Raw genomic sequence first — 7,575 nt, 5'->3', positions numbered from 1 at the left:
ACTGATCCACCACTGTAATTATTAACTAGTACCAGATAGTGTTGAAGATTACTGCTTTATAACATAGTTTGAGATCTGGTATTTTTTCTAGCTCTATAAAATAACTTTTTAGTAGTTTGATTGGTATGGCATTGAATAAGTAAATTAGTTTAGGTAGAATTTTTATTTTTACCATATTGGCTTGGCCTACCCATGAGCAACTGATATTTTTCCAATTGTTTAGATCTAAGTTGATTTGTATGAAAAGTACTTAATTGTGGGGTTGTTTTTCTTAGCTTTTCTTTACTGAAGGGACTGACTAGATTGTTCCCTAGTCATGTGTTTCAACTTAACTATGCCAATTAGTTCTGGGATCCTGTCTGAAAATATACTGTACTAAGACCATGTACTAAACTCTTGCACTTTAATTTTTTTTAAATTCTTGATTTGTTTTCCAGGGGGATTAAAATAAATCTTTTTTACCAAAAACTGATCAAGCAGATTTCTGAGCATATGGAGTACAATGGTTTCACAATAACAGAGAGTCCTAAGATTGTAGAGCATAGGTCTAGAGCTGGAAGGGATGAGGGAATCCAAATCTCTCATTTTACATAGAGGCAATTGAGGTTGAGGGAAGTTAAGTGATTTGCTCAAGGCCATATAGGTAACACAAAGAACTATAAGTGGCAACCTCACTAGAAAGTTCATTTCTTCAAGAGAAAACCCAACTTTATATTTTTTCAAAGAATAGAGCACATTGCTGGTTATCTTTTGATTCAGAAGCCTGGATTTCATCAAATAAATCACTTATGACCAACATCTGGGTTTTTGAAAGTCTTCTTTCTGAGGGCCAGTTCTTCCATATCCTTTTGGAATGGGTGGAATAATATCTTAAAGAGATGTGGCTGCACTCTTAACCTATGTGTAATAGCTCAAATCTGTATATTTAACAACGAGTTAGAAAACAAGGAAACTGATTTGACTCTCTCATGTCTGATGTTTCAATCATAATATCACTAATCTTTCAGAGCTTTTCCTTTTTCATATTCATATGATTCCATCACAGCTGCAAAACATGTGTGTCTAAAATATAATTGTAGCAACCACAGGATTATCATATATTCAGAAATGGTTCCAAAAATTTGCATTCTAAATCAATTGATGAGTCAAAGAAGGTTCCTGTTTTAAATTCTCTTCTTCTTGTGCCTCCGTAGGGGCAAGAAAACTATAAATCTACCATCTGCTGTAAGACTCTCTGGTCATAAAGATTGCAGTTAAAACTCAGTTAATAGCTCAGTTCTGTCTAGAATGATTCTTTAATTTTCATTTCTTATAGGGTAAGTTAATTAAATCCATTAAAGCCATTTTATCGCTCCATAAGGTTATACAGGTTTATGTTTGCTTCTCTTCTAAAGAGTGATATTAGAGACTGTATTTGTTATTTCTAAGACACCAGAATAATTTATTTGTAACTTTTCATGACATAATGGCTAAAGACATTTTAGCAGTCAAACTGCAACTCAAATCTTTTCCCCCAGAGTGTTAAAACATTATCATCTCTGATTCATAGATATAAAACTTCAACATATATAGTCAATTATTTAATTTTGGAAGAGTCCCCTTCACATTACAGTTATTGGTTGAGTAAACACTCTAAGATTTCAAAACTGAAGATTTTAACCACATTCTAATAGTGTTATTTATAGATGCCATCATTTATTTTGACCAAGGGAAATCTGTTTCCCAATTTTGCAATTATAAAATAATGGTTCAATTATTTGCCTTAAAATATCAGGCATCTTGAAAATGGGCTTAATCAATTTAATTCTTAACTGAAGTTCCTTTACTATTAGTCATGGCAAAACCAAGGCTAATAATTGAAAAAAAAAAGGTTCGTAAAAATATTTTAAATGGCCATGACAAGAAGACCAAAGTTCTAAGAAAGCAGCTGGTTTGGTAAAGGCTTAGATAACTTCCCAAGTGGAGAGTGATGGCAGCCAAAGGCAATACTGATTTATAATACAAACTCATTTATGAAATATTATAAAGAGGGGTGATGAATGATCACTAGCATTGTTGTTTTATAAAGCAGTGAAAAACATCTTTTGGAAAACTTTTTTTTTTATCACTAACTGCACCAAGGATTGGAATGTCCAAAATGTAAACAGGATAGCAAGGAAAGGAAAAATAAAAAATAGAAAATAGAAAAAAAGATCTTTACAAAAATCTTTTCATTATGAAAGACAGTAGAATCTTTACCCTCAGAGTCCTAAAGTTGCTTCTAGAGAAGGTAGAAATAATCCTAAAGACAGTAAAGATGGTAAAAAAGTGGGGTATAACAGATGAACTGGAGCAAGTATAAATAGGGAAAATATCTTCTGTAGGTTACACAGCTATGAAGGTAATAAGGAATAAATGCACAAAGTATTTAAAGAGGTCAAAAATACCAAAGGCATGGAAAAAAATCTTGGAGCTTATAAATTGATAAAAGGCAATTTAGAAGACATTGAAATTGCCTGTGTATAAGCTTGCCTTTTTATCTATACAAATCTTTATGAGCTTCATATAACTGAAATGATGGATTTTTCAATGTGGTTATTTAAAGGGAGGAGGAAGGCTTTTATTTGCAATACACCATAATAGACTGCATTTTTACCACTTCTCAATTAACTAAAACTTATGTGGAACACAAGATCACCTAGTACAGAGTCTAACTTATCTATGAAAATATACTTGATTGCATAGAGCAAAAAGCACCTCTAAATTGTATCCTCCAACATGCTTCACAGTCAAAGTGATTAAAAAAGATCCTTGACAGATGTAACAACAGAAAGAACTTCACACTATGATTTTTGATCATTTATATCAAGGAAAGTAATGTGACAGGGAGACAGCATGCACTAGGTAAAGGTATCTCTATTATCATTAGCTATGTTTAGCAAGTTTTAAATGAAAGATGGAGTCCCTTAATATGATGAAGTCATCCATATACTCTTTTCAGAGAAGCTATGATGCTTAAATCATACTCTGGAACATTGCAGAACAACCTAAATGATATTCATAAATGCCACAAAGAGGCAGGCCAAAATTTCACATTTAAAACAGGAAAAAGTAAAATAAAACAAATATATTATTACATATTATATATATAGCACATATACATAGCATATATATTTTATTTTGGACCAACAAACACAGTAGATGGATAAGGAGCCAAGAACTTAATAGGACGGATGGAATAACTTGATAGACTGTGCATTACTTTCTGGAACACCAAACGTCTCCTTAAAATGAAACCTGATATTTTTTAATATCAATATTCTTCAGATTATGTCATAAGTCTGGAAATAATAGAATAAAACTCTTTCCAAAGAATGAAAACTATAGATCACACAAAGGACAAAGATCAACCTAAACTACACATAGTTATGTCATAGTGACTATCCCAAATTGTGCTTAATAGCACTCAATAAGTAAATAGATGCATAACCACAAAATGAAACATATGGGTCTTGAGGTGAGATGATAAGTGATAGGTAAGTAGATAGATACTTGTGCCAGACATTCAACTAAGAAATTTGGGCATAAAAATACCAGCAAACAACTTAGTCCTTTGTCTTAAAGAGTGCATATTAAAATAGAGGAATACAATACATAAAATGGGGCATGGAAGAGTAGGGAAGATCGAGGAGGGAAGAGGAATATAGTAGCTGTGGGGCATGGTGAAAAAATTGGAAGAAAGATTAAAAACCTGCATGGTTCTCTATTAGACAAAGCAAAAAATCAACTATCATAAGATTGAGATTAGGGGAGAGGTAGCATTCAAATTATTTGGTGTGATGGAAATGGTAAGACAGTGGGACCATGTTGAAAAGACTGCTTGTAAGTGATGTGATTGGTCAGCCCTGGTAATATAACAATAAGAGATAATAAGTTTTACTTGTGCAAAATGGATTCTTAAGAAACCAGAAACCTAGGGTGTATCCCCTGTGTAGGAGTCCTTGAAGGAGATGGAGATGAATTCATAGACATAATGGGGGCTATACCATTGGCAGGAGTTTTCACAACCATGAGATCATATCTCCCATAAAGTATTGAATCAGTGCTCTGAGCATCTAGACCACCAATCTCTGGCTTATCATGGCAATTTTGGTCACTATTAGATGCCACCTTTTCCTCACTAGATATTTTAACATCTGAGATCTAAGTCTCTCTAGGCACTTATTTTGAGAATTCTGAGGTGGCTTTTGAGGGGTCAGGTGGAGGAATAAGGTGGTGGTATTAGAATAGTTTCTATTGATTAACCATATCTCCAAAATACAATTAAATATAGGAATAATAAAAGAATAAATAATAGATTTAACAATATCCTCTGAAATTCTTCATTCACTGTTTAACTCTACTCTGATCCCTAAGACTACTTTCCTATGTAGTTGCTTCAAGTTAGTCTAATGTTATAATCCTGGTGTTGAAACATCACTTTAATTGATGTATTTAACCTATTTATTTCTATGTGGCTAATTTCACCATGATTATTGATAAAGCAGGGCTTTATTAATGAATGTACTCAAATGAGATAATATTTGTAAAGCAATTAGCACATTGCTTGACACAAAGTGGGCACTCTATCAATGTTAGCTACTATTGGTATGACACACATGATTTCAATTAGTCCTATATCGAATAAAGGCAAGAACATATTGACTGCCCATTCCCTCCTATTATTTTGACTATTTTTCTCCCCAGTAGAAAAGAACTTAGCACATATTGTAAAATATGTGCTCCCTTATCTTCTGCATTAACTTGTACTTTTCCTAAGCTATGGATTTGCTGATGAAAATAATTTCCTAGTACCATCTTTTAACATCTTTCTGCAACAGCTCAATTGAAGATATATTGGAAAGTGTTACCTCTCTGTTTCTAGTAGAGGAACCTTGACTATCAGTTTATTTGGCTATTACAGATAGATATTATTTTCACCCTCATTTACTAAAATCTCTTTCATAAAATTAACACAATATTTTTTTCTTTTCTTATTGTTTTAAACTTTAACAAAAATTGAAGAAGAAGAATACTGTAAAGAAAACTGGGTATCAAGAATGGTATCATCATTTTAAAATCAGTTGTGTTTTTATTACTATCCAAATATGTTTTAGAAGAAGGCAAAAAGAAATCATTTTAAATATAAAAAAGACATTGCTTTCTTATCATCTTCACCATTTTGTAGGCACAAAGTCTTGTATATGGTAGGTCTTGTGTGTTTCTATGTCTCTCTCTTGGTAGGAGCCTTAGACACTGGAGCAATAAAGATTGTCTTATTGTTCCTGAAAGATTAAAGTCCCTTTAGGCTGTAGAGAAGACTAATATCTAAGTATCTAATTATGTGTACATACTGGAAAGGGACCAGGAAATTAGTCTGAGGGATTAAGTTGGTAGAGATTTTGGAAACTGGCCTTCTACTAGGCTTATTTGAAAGTACATCTTTAAGCTCCCTTCCACCTCTCCTATCAATGGGAAAAAAAGTAAACAAATAGTACAGTAACCTCTCAACTGTGCTGTCAACTAAAGGGACTGTGGAAGAGGGATTAGGTTTATTCTACTAGACCTCAGAGGGGATAACTAGAATCAATAAATAGAATTTATAGAGAGGTAGTTTTTATCTTTATATAAGAAAGAAAAATAACTTGTTACTAATTATGGATGTCCAAAAGTGGCCTAGGTTACTTTAAGAGGTAGTAGGTAAGGGCTTCTCCTTGATGTTGTACTGGGGATGGTCTTTCCTACCTCTGAGAATCTAGCATTCTATGATTATTGAGATGTTGGGTTCCACTCTTCCCATACTTTTGAAAATTATCCACTGCCTTCTATTGAACTTCCAGATAATGATTGGCTGCCAAGATCTTAGTCCATTATATACTACTGTCTTTCACCAACATTCTACCCATCTTTGAGTATATGTGTATACATATACACACATACACATGCAGATATACATATATGTAAACATGTATACACACAGAGACAATACATATATCTATATCTATCTATCTATATGGCTAGATATATCAATATCTAGATATGGATGCATTCCCATTAAGTTAATTCAGATGAATTAGAGACATTAGGTTAAAATGAAAATGTTGACAATGAAATAAACAATGTTTTGCATAATGCTAAAGAGTTCAAGGATGTTGAAAAATACAAGATTTATGATCATGTGTAGGCCAGAAAATGGATAATCATATTTAAGTACATTCTGATTAAAAAGGAAGTAATGTATATATTTTATCTTAGAAAGTGTTGCATCAAAACATAGAAACAAAGTAAGTCATAGTATATATAGTGGGCAAATAGTCCATTATCCAGAAAACTATTATTCCAAATATTTCATTTGAACTCCTTTCTCAAATCACACCAAATAAATGAATTGTTATTCTCTACAAGCTGAAGATGAGACTCCCATTTCAAGTAAAGGACACATTCAATGACTTTTGTTAGGAGGATAAATGCCCCTCAGATGCAAGAGTTAATGATTCTAAAGCCTCATAGGTATGGGGCTTGCCTAAAAAGAACCAATGTAATTAAAATTCCAATGGTGTGTTTATGCAGTATTTGAAAGAGAAAGTGAGACACTGTTTTGTCCTGCATGGAAAGAGAAAACTGCTCTCTATAGTGTTCTGCTAACATTTCCCACAAGTAAAGTAATAGCTGACCCAAATATCTTCCTAGAGAGTGATAGCTACTAACTTACCCTTACATCTTTTCCTGTGAACTTATGGGTGACAGCTGTGGAGGCAGTAAGGAATAAATAACACAGAGAAAATCACCTGTTTTATATTTTAAACCTGTAATAATCCCTTTGTCAAGTGTTACAAGTTTCAACAAGTGGTACATTTCCGTGGTGATGGGAAGACAAGGTTTTGTAATTTTTTTCTCTGTAACAAGAACTGATTACCTCTTATTTAAGTGGCTTACCATACCTTTTCAAAAGTATAATTTTTTTTCTCAATTGCAAGTTTTCACCATGTAATTTTTAGCCTCAAACATTCTTTAACAGACACCAGGTTATTTAGAAATGCTTGGATCACTATATACCCAACTTCTAAGACATATAAGAAGCCATTTATGTCTTATAAATTTGCAGACTTAAATAACAAGAACATTTTCTTTCACATAGAGCTATTTTTGTATTTAAAAGCCAGTTGCCACTACTCAAATACTCACAAATGCCTTAGTGCACAAGAGAAATACATATAACTTTCTCATGCAAAGGTTTCTATTAAGCAGTCTCCAGTCTTCCAAGCATATACACATTTGTACTTTCAGAACTAAGAAAACAATTTTGCATCACTTCCACAAAATTACTAAGACCCAAAACTCAGAATCTATTCTAATCCTGAGAAGTTTGAGTTGAAAACAGCATTCCTATGGGAAATATAGTTCACCTTGATTCTGAGATGGAAGAAAATCATAAAGATGATTAAGTGGTTGAGAAAAAAGAAGTATGAGGAAAATTTTAAAGACTAGAGAATATTTAGCCTTTAGCCAAGAAAAAATAAAATAGATTAATAGTGATTATTAAATACATGGAGACTT

This window comes from Trichosurus vulpecula, chromosome 4, assembly GCF_011100635.1.
Source record: "Trichosurus vulpecula isolate mTriVul1 chromosome 4, mTriVul1.pri, whole genome shotgun sequence".
Taxonomy (NCBI): Eukaryota; Metazoa; Chordata; class Mammalia; order Diprotodontia; family Phalangeridae; genus Trichosurus; species Trichosurus vulpecula.
Note: the sequence above shows the minus strand (reverse complement) of the source record.